Genomic DNA, 18,554 nt, shown 5'->3' with positions numbered 1-18,554 from the left:
GATTGGAAGACTAAGGTGACAGCTCCTGGGCTCAGGGATAAGCTCCGATCTTCACCAGTGACAGCTCCTTTTTTAGGATTGAAAGGAAAAATGTTTCAGCAACACATTGGAAACATACTTAAGGGACAAGAAACAAAATCAAGACTGCAGTGAGAAGGAGAACAGAAAAACAATACTGGGGGGAAAGGAAAGGAAAGGAAAGGAAAGGAAAGGAAAGGAAAGGAAAGGAAAGGAAAGGAAAGGAAAGGAAAGGAAAGGAAAGGAAAGGAAAGGAAAGGAAAGGAAAGGAAAGGAAAGGAAAGGAAAGGAAAGGAAAGGAAAGGAAAGGAAAGGAAAGGAAAGGAAAGGAAAGAAGAAAAAAAGAAAAAAAGGGAAGGGAAGGGAAGGGAAGGGAAGGGAAGGGAAGGGAAGGGAAGGGAAGGGAAGGGAAGGGAAGGGAAGGGAAGGGAAGGGAAGGGAAGGGAAGGGAAGGGAAGGGAAGGGAAGGGAAGGGAAGGGAAGGGAAGGGAAGGGAAGGGAAGGGAAGGCCTTGATCTTTATACTGACCAATGAGATAAGCCTTACACATTTTTAAGTTTATTTTTGACAACCGACTGAGGTGTTACCAGGTATTAAGTACGATTCAAGAGCAAATATTAACACTAGAAAGAAGAAATCCGATCCACCACCACTGTTTCAAAATACATCCATTTCTCATTTGGAGATGACGTCTCTCTGGCAAGGTAGTAGAAAAACTGTAAATACCGATAGAGCTTCCTCTCCCGATGTTCCATATACATACCGATGCTGTTCCTACACCTACGCTCTGAGCATAAATTTATGTTGACATGAGTGACAAGAGAGGGTGTTACTCCTCTCTTTGTTTGCCTTGAGAGACACACCTCTTGTCCATTGAAAAGTAAATTCAAGATTCCAGATCACTTAAGACAGTTGCTATCCCCCCATTCAGAGTTCTGCAGCAGCACTCTTCAGATGTGTTTAGCAGTCTCTTTAGAAAATGTTATCACTTAGGACCTGCTTCTCAGTAGGTCCACGTTTGGCCTCCGCTTAGCAGAGAGTCAATCCCAGCTTAAGCTTTCGTACAAGAGCCCCTTCACGAAACGGAGTTGAACCCTGACATAACTGAGTTGAACCTTTAACCTTGAAGCTTCCTTAAAGAAGAAAGCAGCACCCAGGCCAGGAAATAGAAATTAATCGTCACTTTACCCTGAAACACAGTGGGCTATTCTGTGCTGGCAGGATTGCTGCCGGGCTGGCCGACGAGGCGGCGGGCAGCTCCCCGGGGCCACAGGGCCTGGCACAGGGAGCCGCCGGGGGTCTCCAAGGTCCGGGAACAGAGGCAACAGCGGCAACAGCAGGGACAGAGGGGACAGCAGCGTCAGCAGCAGCCACCTCAGCCAGGGCCGTCTCCACAACCGCCACAACGGCCTCGGAACGCCGCCAAACTCCGAGCTCCAGCGTGATGCCTTTTGAACCTGGCCGCGCTGCTCACGGCTAAAACCAGAGCGTTTCCTCCGGCGTGTGTTTACTGTCGGTGCCGGATCGGCCCTCACCCCGAGCTCTCCCTGCCGGGAGGGCTTTGGGGTTGGGGTTTCCCTCCCACCGCCGCCGCGGGCAGGCCCCGCGTGCAAGGGGTCCGCACTGGGGAGCAGCATCTCACCCACGGCGAGAGCCTGAGGGCGCGACACGAAAAAGCCCCGACACAAAAAAGCCCCGACATGCGGCCGAGGCGGCGGGGAGACGGCTCTGAGGGAGCTGCCACTTCGCCCCGCCGTCCTCCCCTCCCGGGCCGCCCCGCCGAGCCCCGTGCGCCTCAGGTGCTGCGCTGAGGGGGTGGCTGGCTACTGAGACAGCTGCCCAGGGCACTGCTCATGGCACCGAGCCTGACGGAGGTCAACAAGTGTTGAACAATGCTCTCAGACATTGGGTCTCACTTTGGGGTGGTCCTGTGTGGAGCCACGAGTTGGACTTGGTGATTATTGGGAGTCCTTTCCACCTTGGGATGTTCTCTGATTCTAGGTCAGCAATCCAGTAGCTGATGAGAAGTGTGGAGTCATTCAAAGGGAAGAGAGAACACAACACTTCTCATTTGCAGAAGCGGCTATTTGTTAACCAAAACGATGATTCTTTTGCTTCTAGAGCAACTAACAGCAGGGATCCGCTTTACAATAGAGGGAAAAGAGTCATTGGCGTGTCATGTGAAGTAAGCTTCAAATCCCAGAGGATGATTTTGTTGGAACTTTATTCAGCTGAAAACACGGAAGCCTTGCTTCTGCTTGTGTTAGTTACAGCTCCAGTTTACTTTGGTTGGGAGGGAAGGCATTCCAGGCTAATGTGCTGTACCTGTTCCTTCAGCTCATTGTCCATAAACGGAGGAGCAAATGAAATCAGTTTAATCTCCATTAAATGCAGCAGACAAAGCGGAGTAGAGGGTGATCTAGCACTTAATTTTTCCTGTAAGCAGGAAACCCAGAACTCAACAACACTTTTCAAATCTTGTCCTGCAGTAAATGACCAGCTGAGTGAAGCTTGCATTTAGAGGATGTGCTCCTCCAGTAGATGGAAATAGCTTTTCCTCTTCACAAGTGCAACTGAGTGGTGGACTGGCAGCTATGTGGTTAACTAGTTGTGCCAAAGGGGTTGTGTTGAATGCACAGAAAAATATGCAGGTCCCAACAGTAAAGGGTTGTCTGTAGGCATGACATTGAGTACAGATGTTGTCCGCAGGTTCGTGCAGAGTGCACCACGCCAATAAGCACCCAGAGTCGGAATGCACACAAAGGTCTTTTAATTATATAATTACTTATAGAACTCTGCAGAGTCAGGTACTTGGCCATCTTTCGCAAAGCAAGCACACCTCTGACTGGAATCGTCATCATTTATACACAGGAAACTTGTGAAAACTCTCTCTTTGGCTCCTTTGGATTGGTTATTACAGCTCACCTAACTTATCTCCACTGAGCTTGTGCATTACAGAGGAATACCGGGGGGGAGGGGGAACAGGAGAGGGGACACACACACCGAATCCCACATTAGCATAGATTAGCATTTTGACAGGTGTGATTTTTAATGTGCTAATGACCCTTAATGAGAAAAAGGTTACTAGAGGTCAGTCTGGAGCTCGTGTTCTCCTTCCTGTTTTTTCCCTTTTAGCCCTTCTCTTCCTTGCTTCTGCTAGCTCAAGGCTACCTGTCTCTCTCCTTCTTTATTTTCTCAGCTAGAAGACTGCACAAGCTACAGGCCTCCCTATTTGCTTCAACATTTCCTTGTTTTTTTTTTTTTTTTTTTTTTTTCCCAGCTCTGGGACGACACAGGTGTGGTTTGATATTTGCCAGTATAGCTAAAACTCACGCCAGTCTGCTCACGCACAATAAGTAGTAAGATTTAAGGACTGGTTTCATCAGCTTCTTCCTTACTAACATCCTTCTTATGTTTTAGATATGCTGTAGTTAAATCAACACTAAGTTACTACTTGTGGAGTAATTGCCTTAAGCGACTAGGCATCATAAGCACACCTCCATTCCAAAAGCTACCCGCCTCCAAGGTGCAACCACCCCTCACTGAGCACGCCCTCGGAATTTCTCACAGTCTGTACCTTTAAACGCAAGTGAGATCATTTCTACCAAGCACAACCAAGATATGCACGACTAGAGTCACTCAAGCTCCACCTTAAAGATAGAAAATAATACCAATTGGTTTAAGAGAAAGGGGATGTTAGGGAAGATACTATCAGGAAGGATTCCTTCTGACATCACTCGACAGGCTGAGCCTCTCACTCCCCCACCCCCACTCCATTGGGACGCCGTGGGGTAAGATCTGAACGCTTGCTTATACCAGGCGTCTCTGTGGAATCTTAGAAATCTCTAGAGTTTTGATGCTTTTTAATGTCTTAATACCTAGGCTGTGTGCCTGTGCATTTCATGCATGCTAGCTTGCTTTTGCAGACAGTGAATTTATCACTGACAATCCAAAGAACCTGTGTACCTGTCGCCGTAAGAAATTGCACTTAATTGCATTCTTCCTAGCTGTGAGAGTTCTCCTTGAACGCGACTAGAGCGAGGCCGTACTGCGTTGTTGGTGAATCCGTGACCGTGATAGTTCAGCACCCTGAATCCGACGGGACCCATGACGGTCAATTGGCTACACCCCTTAACGCGACACTACTAGAGGAAGAAGATGACAGGGCTTGCATGCACTGCATTAGGCTTTGCATGTGAAAACACCCCCAAATAATTTCACGTGCATTTAACGTTTTTAAAGGGAAAAAAACAGGAAGGTGTAGTCTCTCTGTAAGCTACAGCCCTACATAGTTAAGGCATCAGCATTCATTCCTTTGCTTGATAGCAAAGTATGAACATACAGAAGAGTTAAATATTTTCTTTGCATTCTTAAAGGCGATTTTTCAGACTTGGGCTTCAGTTGTTGGAGTTGAAGAGATCAGTAGACATCCTTACTTTTACGTTAAGACCAAAATCTTTATCTAAGATTGTGTTATCTAACGCAACTAAACTCCCACCCCCACATGGTTTTTTTGTAACTTCGCAATGATCTTGCTGCAGTCCTACTCCGATGGTCTTTCAGTAACATGCAGACTGCCGTGGCAGATTCTGTTACAGTGCTTTTCTATTGACAGTGTGCATAACACTCAAGGTAAAGCCCCTCATTTCGCAGTGGGGACATAAAGTGTTTCTTTGGACCCTGATGCTTCTGTTAGTACTCATTTTTTCACAAACTTGTTGAACCTGAGCCGTGCCTACTGAGCCAACGAATGCTTTGATGACACAGTATTTGTTCAAAGCAGTTTTGCTTCTTGGAGCTACAGAAGCAGCTCTGGCTACGTGATAGGGAATTGTGCTGCATTGGCAAAACCAGACTTAGCTACAGACTTACAACACTTGCTAACTTGATCTATTTCAAATCTCATTTTAACTTTAAAGGACAATCAGTTTTGTGGCTCCTGTCTTACTAATTTGCCTTGTTTTGCATGGAAGGGCAGCCTGTGAATGTTTTGCTTTATTGCATGCTTCAAAAAAAAAAGGTTGAGGAAGAGACTGGAGGAACCTTTTCTATTCTATGGACTTTCCACCGAGAGTGTGGAATTGCAGGCTACTTGGATGAATGTTCGAATATGAGTAAGGGAGCAGACCTCAGCCAAAGGAGGTGGAATCCTTGCTTAATAGTAAGTATCAGTGTGGGGACATCTTTGCTTAACGGGAGCCATTTAAACTCTTCATAGAAACAAAATAAGCTGGACATCTTATGCTTGGAAAGCAGTATGGTTACACAGCTGCTAACATAATGACTTGAGTCTTCTGCTCTGCAACTTCAGGTTTTGTTTTCAAGCAGTGCATACATCAGTTTAAGCTTTGGACAAGGATATTTGCAATGCAAATAGTGATAAACCAGAATCAGCGGTGCTGACGAGTGTAATGGTGAAATGCAGCAAATCAAGTATTCCTGGAGAAATGTGAGATTACAAAACTAGTAAGCCATGAAGCACTTTTGTTGTTGTTGTTGTTTTTTAAATCAATTCTTATATGCTGAAATAGCACCTTCAAGAAAATCTGTTTATCTAGCCAGGTAACGGTGTCTCCCTGTAAACATGAAGGAAATGCCAGGAGCAGCCATAACTCTTTGCTGTCAAAATAAAGAGCAAGTCGAGGCCAACATCATGCCATAGTGCAAAGGCTTGCTAAGAAAGATCATTCTAAGAGGTCTGCAAGAAAAGATGACTTACTTTGTCATAAGTTTGTCAAATAGAATGGATGAGTTAGTAGTCGAGTACTGACTGTGTCCGACTCTACAGCTGCGGCGCAGCTCCAAGTCCCTGTTTTCTCCGTGGACTCGTCTCACAGTTTTTGCACCAGCTCTGCTCCTCAGTGTTCTGGTGACTGAAACGCAGAAACAAAGGATTTTGAAACAGTGAAGATGGGATTCTCCTTATTTCACCGTTGCTCTTGTAAAATGTAAACAGACAAACAAAAAAGGCACCCTGAAGTGGATTGAGTTTTCTTTACATTTCAGATCAGAAGTTGTTGTCACAACCACTGCATTCCACTTCTTTATCGCTCTGCACGTTTAAACTGTCTACTTAAAACTGGGACCTGTGGGGAAATTTTTAAAGAGACTGAAAGCTAGCCAGACAAAAACAAACGTGCAACTTTTGTTCCATGCAGGAGGGAAATCTACTCCACTTATTTCTGTCTTGGAAAAGTGAGAACAATCAACACCTTTCTCTAAGGTGTTTTCACTCCATTCATGTCAAACTGTATCTAACAGTGCTCAAAACAAACACTATGACATTGCAAGCCTCTTCCTAAGAGGTGTATGTTTGATTACTCTGTTTATGCATGCAGCACTTCCATTTCCTGCATTAGGATCTAACAGCTCAAGGAGGGAAGAATCGTTTCAAGAGAAACACCCAAACACCAGATAACTCAAACTCGTGCTTTTTAGAAAAAAGCCTGCCCATTGTTTACCATACAGCACCCTTTGGCACAGGTTTGTTGCTTGCACTGTCATTAAAAGAGCCAAGAGGACAAGGGGAAGGGAAGAGCTACACCACTGTGCTGGTAGGATCACAGCTAAGGTTTACTTTTGTGCTTGCCAGCTATAAAACTGAGTTTGAACTTATCAAGTATCGATTTACTTTGCACAATTAGAACAGTTTGCTTTGTGCCTACCAAGCTGCAATTCACACTGCTCCCTCCCCAAGGAATTCATAAAATCTCCTATTTGCACCTACCTCTCTTCACAGAAAAGTCACTGAGGAGTGAATTCAGCTGACTACAGAAGGCTTTGGGGCCAAATGAAAGCCATGGAGTGACCAAGTGCCATCCTCTTCAGTAACCAGCGCAAATAGGTATCCCGGGGACTTACAGCCACTTACCTGTGTTATATTCTTTTTTTCGTTCCAATTTTGGCTTTCTCAACTGCCTACATTAAGAAAGAGGACAGGGCAGAGAAGGGAGAAAAGACTTGTTGTATTAGACCCATCAAGGATGGGAAATTTCACCATGTTTACAAGCCAGTGCTCCATGGTATACAAAGAGAAGCCTGTAGGCCTCACGCAGGATCCACATCCCAAGTCTGTTGCGTGCCATATACACGCGGTTCTGTATGTACCCACATTTCCTAGCTTGCTCGTGTTGAATTCTCAAAATTATGAGCAATAGCACCCAAGTGGAAAAGATACATGTCCTGGTTTCAGTTAGGACAGAGTTAGTTCTCCTCCTAGTAGCGGGTAGGTTGCTATGTTTTGGCTTAGAATGTGTGAAAGGATGTTTAGAAGAGTGCTGATACCACCCCGATGTTTCAATTGCTGCAGAGCAGTACTTACAACAAGCCAAGGACCTTTCGGTGTCTCACTGTCCTACTGGCGATCAGAATCGGCGCACAGCAACAGCTGCGAGGGGACAGACTCAGGATGGCCGACCCCAACTGGCCAAAGAATTCTATGCCTTATGGCAACACGCTGCACCATGGATAGGGCGGGGCAGCCGGGCTGCTAGGGGTTACGCTGGGCACTGGTCAGCGGGTAGTGAGCAACTGCATTGTACATCACTTGTTTTGTACACATTACTAGTAGCAGTACTATCATCATCATCATCATCATCATTATTATTTTCCTGTCTTAATAAACTGTCTTTATCTCAACTCGTGGGCTTCACTTTCCCATTTCTCTCCCCCGTTCCAGAGAGGGAGGTGGGAGGGTTGCAGAAGGGCTGTGTGGTGTTTAGCTGCCGGCCGGGCTAAACCACAAGAACGCTTCAAAGGGGTTGGGAAAAAAAAAAAACAGGTTTTTTTAGAAAAGCGGGAGACTTTCACTGAGAAGAGGGACTCTAGTTTTAAGGTACTGGTACGCCATCAGCATGCTCACAGGCCTCTGCTGATTTTAGCCGGAAGTTTATCAGGCCACAACTCACTGCACATGCTTTCTCTCTTGCTTTTCAATCTACAAATCGAACAGAGATTGAACATATAGAAATACAGTACCTTGAAAAGCATCTTCTCTTGACATTTCCCCTCAGTATCGCCATACCTTCTTCAAAGCTGGAGACTGAACACCGCAGGATGCTTTTGCTCATTGATCTTAAACGGTGTCCGTTGAAACATTCAATACTGGGAGAAGAATAATCCTAGGGAAAGAAGGAAACAAGAATATATTTATGTGAACCACGTAGATTCAGATAAAGAAATTCTGCCTCACGCAAGTTTAATTGACCCTCCTGACTTGGTAGTGGGGCAACTAATGGCAGGCAGACACTGAAACGCTGCTGTGCTCAAGAAAAACCTGGAGAGAAAAAAAAAAAAAAAAAAAAAAAAAAAGCTTTCAAAACTAAAGCTTCCCTCTCCCCACCATTTTCTTGTGGATAACTTAAGCTTAATATCCTTGGCAAAAAGATATTGCAGCAAAACCTTTCACATAAACTTAGTGTTTCGTGAAAAACAACAACAAAAACTTTAAATTCAATTGGAATTTTTTTCAATAAATTCAATTGGAATTTAAATTCAAAACTTTAAATTCAATTGAATTTAAATTAAAAAAACTAAACTAATTAATTTAAATTAAAAAAAATTAAATTCAATTGACTGTTCAGAGGAACAGTCAAGCTTGACATTATACATCCTAGAATTAAAATCTAGTTTGAGTTTTTCTCCCATCTCCAGACCTTGCTAAAGATGCTTATTAGGAGCTCTGTCAAAAAAAGTGTAAGGCTTGTTATATCAAAGCTTTGAACCCTTCTTACTGCCCTTGACCTTCTTCACATTGCTGCTCCTACAAGGGTGAGTACTATCATTTTTAGTACGGGAGGGAAGCTGTGATATCCTTGAGTGGGGGGTCGTTCTGTTTACAAAATGAAGTTCCAGTAAGAGTACATCAAATGAACCAACTTTCTTTGAACTTTAATTCATCACTATATTGAATGAATGACCTCTGGATTTCTCTCTCCCATTTGGAAGTCAATTTGAAAACAAAATACCTCTGCCATAAAGAGCCAGGCATCAGAGACACCTGTTGCGCCTCAAGAACAGAGAAGGTATGAACGACAAGAGCAGCTGAATAAAATGCAACTTGCCATTAGAAATGGGTGTACTGGCATCTACAGGTGCCGCTGGCACCTCCTCATTTTCATTACTCTCTTCATCTGGTTTCTCGTCTTCAGTAGCAGGGTTCTGCTGTGGTGACTTGGAGCTGTCGCATGGAGCCACGCTGCAGAGGTGTGACCTTGCAAGAAAGAATAGATACCAAAGATCTTCGTCGTGCATTTTTAGTTACAAATGCAGAGACAAGTCTTCAAATCCTTAGCGTTAAAGCACGTACCTCTTTTCTCACGAGATTCTTTAATTTGTTCACAAAGTCGTCCAAACTCTGTATCCGTTTCGTTCCTCACCATTGAATATGCAGTGTCTTGCAAAACATAGGCGCTGTGACGATCTGAAATTTTACAGACTTTAACTGAATGTTGTCTACCAACCAATGAAACTGTTTTGATCACAGAAAAAAATTGCTTTCTTCATAGGTTGGTTCCGAAAGGTTCTCTCAGTGAATATTTTCAGCATAACATCGAAGTTAATTAAAACAAAAGCACTAGTTCCTTGGGAACACTTATATCACAATTCCATGCCCAAGTAGCAAAATGATAAAATATTTACAGTCTGGACGTCCAAAATCATCTAATCCATCCGAAGTCTATTGTCCGCACACAGCATTTCTCCATCTATACGTTTGACAGATTTTTTAAACTAGGGCTAAAAAGCACATCCTCACCTGTAGATCTTTGATCCGGGTAGTACTCTAAGGCATTGTTACAGATTAGATTGATGTCCTTCAGCTAGTCTCCTGCAGCGAGGTACTGGCACGAGTCAATTTGAGTCAGAACTGTTGAAAGATCCATCGGCTCTTTAATCCTTGTGGCATAGTCAGGTACCTGCAGATCAAATACAAGCATTCAGAGGTTTTCATAACCTTGCACACTGTCTACTAAAATTATTCTGAAAACTTTAAATAAACGACTTCCTAAAAACCCTGAACATTTGCGATGCATCAGAAGACGCTGAAATTAACCAGTTTGCTTCTCAAAAATGGAAGGGCTCTTTCATTTTTCATTAGAGCGGCTAGGAGAGGACAACAAGAAGTAGGGAGGTCAGAAGCATGTGCATGGTAGAGAAGAAACACTGAGGGTGGGAGATTCATTTCACTTTGCTTCAGAAAATCACAACAGTGAAAGCTGAGCAAGCCATCCGGCATTCTCTTCGTTGTCGACATTGAGGAAAAGGTGCATGAATTGCACCTGTGAAGTACCTATTGCAGGCATCTACTTTAGAATGAGATAACTGGGCCCTGAGGTGCTCATTTCTTCCCTCAGACCAGAAGAGGAGACTAATGACCAGTTCAGATGAGGACATATGTATCTGTCTAGATTTTTCACAGCTCAAGAACCTAGGAGAAAAGGGGAAGAAAAGCCAGTGGATGCCCACAAGAAGAGGACTTTGCTGATCCGCAGGTATATTCAAGTTACATCTGTCTTTGAAATATACGCCCCTAGTTTAGGCTTATCTCATAAATTAAGGAGAAAAAGGCATCTAAGCAGCCAATTGGAGGAAAAAGAAAACACACTGCACTTATGGTTGATTCCTATTGAGGAGTTCCAGATGAAACAGAGAACAGGATCTCAAAACTTATTTTTACAAACTGCTGCTCTTATTCCTGTTCCCACAGGAACTGACAGTCCAATAAAGGGCTTCAGACTTCATTAAAGTAGTCCTGTAAATACTGTTTGTAATTATAAGGAAAGATCTCTGTGCTTTTCAGTGCTGTGACACGCCTACATATCAAAGCCTTTTCACGAGCAAACTGTGTTGGCATTTGGACTGGCTTTTTAGAATGAAACCAGGGCTTTCAGCGAATAATCCCATAAGAGACATTTGAGAGTCAGCAGAAGTAAAAGCACTGCCTCTGCTTCTTGCAAAATCCTTACAGTGCAGCCCTAAAAACAAAGTTGAACCTCACCCAAAACGCTGAGAAATACGAACACTGAGAAGTTACAGACACACACAGATCAGCACTACTTTACCTTCTGTGGGTCAACGGGCTTTGCAAATTCCCTGAAATGTCTGTCAGTGGCAAGTCTGTGAGTAACGTCCCTCAAGAAAATTCTAAGGTCACGCAAGGTATCCTCCTCTTCCTCCTCCAACATCCCTACTTTTGTGGGGATCACTCTTGTGGCTTCTGAGGCTCAGCTGGTGGTGCTACAGGCACGACTTCCAATGTCCAATCAACTTCAATTCATCAGGAAAAATTAGCCAATTTACAGTACTCAAATACAAGCATATGACAAATTACTGACAGAAAATGACCACCAAAGCAAAGCCCAAAGAGCTAGTAACTTCGATAGGAAAGTTTTAGATGTACTTCTCATATCCTCCTCACCTCTTTTCTTTACAGGAGGCTTAGCCACTTCATTTAGAATTAGGTCCTCAAAAAAAGATGCTCTCTCTGCCCTACCAGGCAACTCAATATTGCACACTTCTCCAAATTCCTTATTAAATAATTTTTGGATCTAAAGCAGAAGGACGAGAGACATTTCAGATTTAAGGCCACAAAAAACTCATCTTCTATTCCAAAAAGACGAGTACCTTTTCAAATTAAGAATAACCTGAAGAACACAAACTGAAAAAAGTTATCATCCTGGCCTTAAAAGGCTACATTTTCACAGGCTGGCACGGCAAATTCAAATATCACCTTTAAGAATCACCTATAGAATTAATGCTCGCTGAAGGGATTGTACGCTACACTGATAAAGTAATGGCTTTCACCACATCCAACAGCGCCTCCTTTGTATTTACTTGCCTTGCTGCAGCCTTTACTTAGAACCTTTATGGCTATAGAGGGAAGAGAAAGGCTTCAGCAGACAAGTGAGGGCTTTTTGCTGAGTTTTTATTTCTCTCCCAAAAGGTGTCTGAAGTAGCTAGTACCTCTACGTCTTCCTCCATTTTCAAGTTCTAGTATTAAAAGGTAGGTAAGGAATTTCACTACTTATTTTAGAAGGAATTTACAGCCTGTACAAAAACTTCTGTGGGAACTCAAGCACTTTCAAAGCAGTTGATAATAAACACGTCTAGGTAAGACCCGTTCTCTTCCCCCAATGACTGAGACCAAATCATCAGAATGACAACAGCGTGGTCCTGTTTTGGGCACCTTCCCTTAATGTAAACTCTCAGAAGTCAATGAAGTTCTGCACGTACTTTTACTACACTTTATTTAGGACTACAACTAGAATTCGATTCCAAAGTTACTTTAGCAGAAATTGGAACTCAGCTTTCCAGCTTGGAAAGCTTTGGCCTATATGAAGAAAGAAACTGATTTATTTATTTTTTTTTTTAATCAAAGTGTTTCAATTCTCTACTAAATTGCATTATTAGCAGTTTACCCAACATAGCATGGAATGGCAGACTGTCAGAAGAAATCTCTTCAGTAAGAACATCCTCTTGTCATTTCAAGCACTTCATATTCTTGACTGAACCACTTTGTAGCCACCAGAATTATTGTATTAATTTATTATTTGCATGTGTGAGAAGGGGGTGAAAGTCACTTGCTTGATTCAGAAAAAACCTGAAGCAGATGCTTTCACAGTATTCTTTTTCTCTAAGCAAATTTTAAGTGATTTGTTAGGGTGCCTGAGTAATAACAGCATGCATTTAAGAAAGCACAGCATTTTGATGCTGAAAGCATATATAAATTACAAGACACTGAAGAAATAGTAAGAAAAGTATTGACAAATACCTCTTCTGGGAGATCTGAGTGACGTACATCAGACGGAGCAAGCAGCAAAACTGGCGAAAATGCTGGAATGTTACGTAGTAGAGTTAGAAAAGTAAGTTTCAAGGCAGGTCCAGCGTTGTCCCACCATAAATGGATATCTGGGACATAAATTGTGCTTGGTGCTGTCTTCTGAGCATTTCGGATCAGCTAGTGAAAAGGAAAGCTTGGGTAAGAAAACTAAAACACGTACAAGAACCTCTTAATACATAGCTACATAGCCATCTGACTGCCCCATGAAATGAAACTGCGTGAACAGAGTGGCAAGCATCCTTTCACATAAGGAATTTCTCTGTGCACCCTTTCAGATTATCAGTATTCGGAGAACTCTAGTCAGAAGATGGGAAGGATATATTCAGGCAGTGGCTAGACACCGTAGCTATATGGCCACAGCCACAATCATCGCATAACAAAGAAAGGAAATGTCCCTCTTAAGGGACACATCAGTATTCAGTCGTGTAACATGTCTGTCCTTACTTGTATGGCTCTCAAATGTTTCCACTAAAGGTAAAAATATTTTAAGGTAGTGATGCCAAACAAGAAAATGGATTTCCTGCCTAAAAGTAAAAACACCAAATCTGTTCATTTTTTCTAGTTAAAACCACATCACCGTGCAAATGAAGTGTTTTCTGAATGTTAATGCTTTTATTGCACATACTGCAACAGCACAAGTTGTGTATGTCCGTGCGAAAACAAAATAAACAGAAGCCCCAAAACTTGGTTGCCTTACTAATATAATTTAGAAGAAGGCTACAAAAAGTAGCCGACATGCAGTCTGATACAGAGCCATCTACTGGGAGCACACAGTCTTAGGAGGCAATGAGAACTACTTTCTGGATCCCAGTGACATGAGCAGCATTTCTTTCCACAAAGAGATGTTTATTAGCAACACCGCCCAGCTTCCTGAGCTGCTAGCAACAGCCTCACTGTAAAACTGGGTATGGAAAATGTCGACATGTACAACATCCAGATTGTTTGTGGTGCTGTCTAAAAGAAAAGGGGATTTTCAGACAGAAGCAAACATCCCAGCACATTAAAACAAGGCCACCTCCATTACCAATGAATTTTGCTCACCTTACTTGCAACTCCATTGATCCTTTACATACAGTCAGTGAATCCGATGAGAAGAAAAAGAAAAAAGGTACCTGTCCACAGATTTCTTCTGGCGATGCAACGTTTGTAAGCAGAACAGAAAGGTCCAGGGTGTGAACGGGAAATTTCTCCAAAGCGTGCAACACCGCGGGTGCCACGTAAGAAACCTGGCCGTACCCTTCTTTTTTACTATTAGCAGACGGGGCTGGCATGATGTTGGTTCACAGAAAGCACTCCTAGAACAGGAGTTAAGAAAACAAGTTTATAAATGAGGTGCTGAATAGACACACAGATGTTCCAAGTAATTTTCCTATAGACTTTCTTTTCCCTCCCCAAGTAATCCAAATGGCAGCGGTACATTAAATACATGTAAGATTTCCAGTTAAGTTATTCAGTCATTCCAATTGTTTCACCTTCTTCCCTTGTGTTTCCTATTCTTTATTAAACCAAGACTGCAAATTAATATCCCTGCAATCTTGCTTTACTTTATTATAAATTTATTATTTATTATATATTTATTATTTACTTTATTATAAATTTATTTTTATTTAAAAATAAATTGGTGAGGAGCATTTGTTTCCCCACTACAATCAGGCTGTACCTCTGCTGGCTTAAATCAAAGATGCTAGAGACTTAGCCTTGCTCTAAAGCACAGAAAATCTTCTGGACAGCACAGCAATAGAAACGGAGAAAAATAACTGATCCAGCTGTGACAACATGATCTAACTTTCCAACTGTGGGCTTGCATGACTTCCATACTAAAATATCACAAGATTAACACAACTCGGTGGCTTAACAAATAAAGACACCATTCAATTTTCTCTCAAGGTGTTTTAACAAGCCCTTTCTCAGTTTTCTTTCTGCTACATAATTCACTACTGGTTTAACAATCCTGGAAAACGGAAGGGCAAAAGGTGGCAACACAAACCCATAAAGTTGGGGTATTTTTAGCTAAAAGGACAGACTGCACATTTATGTGGTCTTGAGTCTTTCAAAGAATGCCATGGATTAAGTCAACGTGTTCTGGTAGTCTACGGATCACTTTGGCTTACGAAGAGAAGCCTGGGCTTTTCAATTTGGTCATTCAGAGCAACTTCATTACAACTTTAGTCCCTCCACCCTTTCTTCTTGTGAATACCAAGCACCCCTTCAACACACAAACTTGATGTTGCCCCTTCGTCTACCACCCCTCGCACTTTTAACAGCTGGAACTGTTTACAAAGACTCAGCAGACCTGAGAATTTAAACGTAACAGGGATCTATCTTTCTTTACCTGCTGAAACAGAGGCAATTTTTCTCTGGTCCGTCAGGCATTCCATCTTTTAATTCATCTCCAGAAACCAAGGATGCATCGTCATCACTGTCAAACATATCATCTTGTAAAATAGGATTGAAATGGTCTGAAAGGCAAAAGAGGTTTGTTAACTTTCCTGAATAGCCTTTGTCTCTTTCTCTTCCATTAATACAGCTTCTAAATCAGTGCCAAAACCCTTTCTTCATTTGAGAGCACACACTGAAAGCTATTTCCTAGAGTTCAGCCCACCACAGATCTAAGGAGATGGAACAAGGCCCTACAAAGCTGTACTAAGTCCCACTGATGTGTACGTATAAGGTACGCTACTCTTGGTGATTTTTTTCTCCCCCTTAGAATAAAGGAGATTACGAACAATTTCTGCAGTTGCTAAATAGCTAAAATAAAACAAAAACAAACAAGACCATTTCTTTCTGGAGGAGGTTCCCACAATGAAAGCATGGGGATAAAGGATGTGATGGCCACAGAATTCCATTCATCTAGTAAATATCAATGCTAATTGATCTCACGTGTATAGTACGATCCACAAACATTTAAATTAGGAGACTGGTTAAAAATGATGATAGCTAAAACAATATTTAGCTTAGACCAGTTATACTTGTATCCTGGTCCTGACATTCTTCAGAAAGGAATTAGAAACATTGACCTAGAAATGCTTCCCCTCCAAAGATCTGAGTTTTGATTTTTTAAAGAAAAATAGGTGCCTTATACTTCAAACCTCAAGTCAACCTCTACAAATGCTAATTATCTTAGCTGCCGTCAGAAGCAGCATGCTTCAGTAGAGAACGCATCGTCCTTTACTGTGTTTTGAGTCATTCAGAGCTTCCATTTGGCATTTCAGTTTCGAATCCACAATAAAACCTATGCGTTGTATTCCAGACTTGCCCAAAAAAAAGACATGCACATGGAAATAATAAAATTCTACCACCATTATGTCTGAAAGGTTTAAGTTGATTGCACAAACCGCAAGTTTTTGCTTTAGCAGAATTATAAAGAAGTGGATGCTGTGGTTATACCTTGCTGTCGGTCCTTCTTTAGCGCAAGCTGTGCATGCGGGAAGATCTTCTGCACAACTTGTAAAATATTCTCTACTGATCTTTTAAAAAGTGGCTTGAAAATGGGTGATAGTGCTTATACGGGTGAAGCCTTGATCCGGTTTGAAGCTGGAACAACCTTCTTCATAGCCATGAAAAAGTCCTTTGCTTTTATTTTAATAGAATTAACGTCTAGTAGCAACTTCTCCCTACTTGCATAAATCTGAGGATAGCATCGGCGTAGAGAGCACAGCACAGCTTCAGTACATAAAGATTTGATATCTGCACCACAGTATCCTAACAAACAAAAATCAAACGTTACATCAGTCAAGGCCCAGGTTTACAACATGCAACATTTAAAGAATTTGTAAGGCCAAAACCAAACAGCTTAACAGGGAATTCAAAGTGCTACCGCTCTGCAGGGGTGTTTCATGTTGCTCACTGCCTGATATCCTGCGCTTATGCAGCTGAAGCAGACTCCTCATCAAAAACTATACTCTTGAGGAAGATGCCCCAGAACCATTTAATGTTCTCAGACAACAAGAGGAACGATAACAAAGAGTAAATAGATGAAAGCATCTCACTCAGATTGCTATGAAGGTGTGCCAGCTGCCTCGTTGACTAGTTGTGCAGCAAGGCACAAGAGCATGGGTACTGCCTGGTACAAGCTAAGGTTCTTTACAACTTGGTCACAAGCAAGAATCCGTTTCTGTTTCAGTCTTACCAATGCATTTCTCAGCTAGTTCATCAAGCAACATGTCCGGTGGCTGAGGGGTCCAGTCACAAGTATGAATCTTGAAAATTTCTTTTCCAACCCTGAAGCAAAATCATTGCATTTTAGCTTGTCCCAAGTTTTCCTTAAAAATACCAACAAGAAACAAACAAACCAAAAGGCAAACAAACAGACAAAAAAAACAGTCCTCCCTCAAAACCCCTCATCTACTAATACACTTTTCTTACTTGCTCAACTTTCAAGTATTTTACAGTTATTTAATATACACTCTGCATTGTCAACCAGGAAATTGAATAGTTCTTATTTGTTATACTGAACTTTTTCTAGGAACCTACAGTGAAAGAAAAGGCATTTATAGCTTCAATAACAAGTTTCCAAACTACGAGACCTAAGGACCCAGAGGAAAATACTGTAATGAAAAATTTATCCAGAAACATTTCTTTGCTGTCCAAAAAACTTCTCTAAAACTTAGCAAGCTTTCATTGGGACAGTCTCATTACTTCATCACATTTGCTTTCCAGCCAGTAAATTCACAGAAAGCACTTCTGGCACAATGCTTCCAATTGCTACAATTACTATAAAGAAGAAAAGAATTATGACTCAAACTACTACCACTGATCCGGGGCACAATCAAATGCAAACACGTCCCCTATTCACTCATAAGTGAAGGATTGAGACCAAAAACACAACTTCATGATGAAAGCGCCCAAGTGGACTAAATAATTAAGCAAACAGGTACAACTTGGGGAATGAAAGGTTTGATTATAGAACTAACTACTTGGTGGTATCATCCTGACCATATATATCCAGTACCAGATTTGCCCTCCATGGAACAACGCAGTGTCTCCACGTGTCACTCTTTTGTTCAAGTTGTCAATTATTTTTTTTTCCTATAAAGTTGGACTTTGCCATGGTAGCACTAACGTTGAATTTAAGTTCTCACCTCTTAATTTGGCAAGTTGAAGAGGAAGTGTCTGCCAAAGCGTCCTGGTCTTCGTAAAGCAGGATCTATAGAATCCAGTCTGTTGGTAGCTCCGATTACCACGATCTCCCCTCTGTTATCTATGCCATCCATAAGCGTCTGAAGAGTTGAAACAATGGAACTAATAGAAAAATATAATTTTTACTTACTGGTTCAGTAAATTTTGATACATTCCACATGACTTTTTTGATGCCGGAATAACCTTCTTCCTAGTGGTCATTCAAAACTGGGAAAAAAATAGTCTACCAAGTCGGGGTTTTTTTGATTTGATAATAAATCTGCAGACTGTTAAGTCATCAAGCACTTCAAGACTGTTTGAAATAATCTCTACGTTAATATAAAAGGAGTACTGCACACTTCTGCTCAGGAAGAAAATCACGGAAAATGTCAACTTTGATTTTAGATGTTGAATTTGTTGCAGTGAGATCTTCCTCATCGCACGATTCTATTTGGATTTAAACCATATTATCTATGGAGAGACCAAGATTAGGACAAGAACAGCACAGAGTTCAGCATGAAGCCAATCAGGAGCTCAAGTTTGTATTCTTTGTATTCAACTTTATCCTTCTCTTGCTGGA

General features: G+C 41.9%; 3 long non-coding RNA genes across 4 annotated transcripts; all 3 read right to left on the bottom strand.

The window, feature by feature from the left end:
* Positions 1–8,029: 8,029 nt before the first annotated feature.
* LOC311428925 lies at positions 8,030–9,508 on the bottom strand. Its single transcript, XR_014687957.1, has 3 exons — positions 9,326–9,508; positions 9,081–9,229; positions 8,030–8,138 (listed from the first exon to the last, which is right to left on the bottom strand). It is a non-coding gene; the product is annotated as an uncharacterized lncRNA (long non-coding RNA).
* Positions 9,509–9,778: 270 nt separating this feature from the next.
* LOC311428926 lies at positions 9,779–12,951 on the bottom strand. 2 transcript variants are annotated; one of them, XR_014687959.1, is made up of 4 exons: positions 12,788–12,951; positions 11,435–11,564; positions 11,079–11,283; positions 9,779–9,932 (listed from the first exon to the last, which is right to left on the bottom strand). It is a non-coding gene; the product is annotated as an uncharacterized lncRNA (long non-coding RNA). The 2 variants fall into 2 exon arrangements; XR_014687958.1 differs by having other exon boundaries at positions 11,079–11,564.
* A 1,023-nt stretch (positions 12,952–13,974) lies between these two features.
* Positions 13,975–16,525, bottom strand: LOC311428927. The gene is made up of 3 exons (XR_014687960.1): positions 16,244–16,525; positions 15,189–15,315; positions 13,975–14,151 (listed from the first exon to the last, which is right to left on the bottom strand). It is a non-coding gene; the product is annotated as an uncharacterized lncRNA (long non-coding RNA).
* Between the last annotated feature and the right edge of the window lie 2,029 nt (positions 16,526–18,554).

The sequence above is a fragment of the Aythya ferina genome, assembly GCF_964211825.1.
Source record: "Aythya ferina genome assembly, contig: HAP1_SCAFFOLD_195, whole genome shotgun sequence".
Classification (NCBI taxonomy): domain Eukaryota; kingdom Metazoa; phylum Chordata; class Aves; order Anseriformes; family Anatidae; genus Aythya; species Aythya ferina.
Note: the sequence above shows the minus strand (reverse complement) of the source record. Positions and strands in the feature narration are given on the sequence as shown.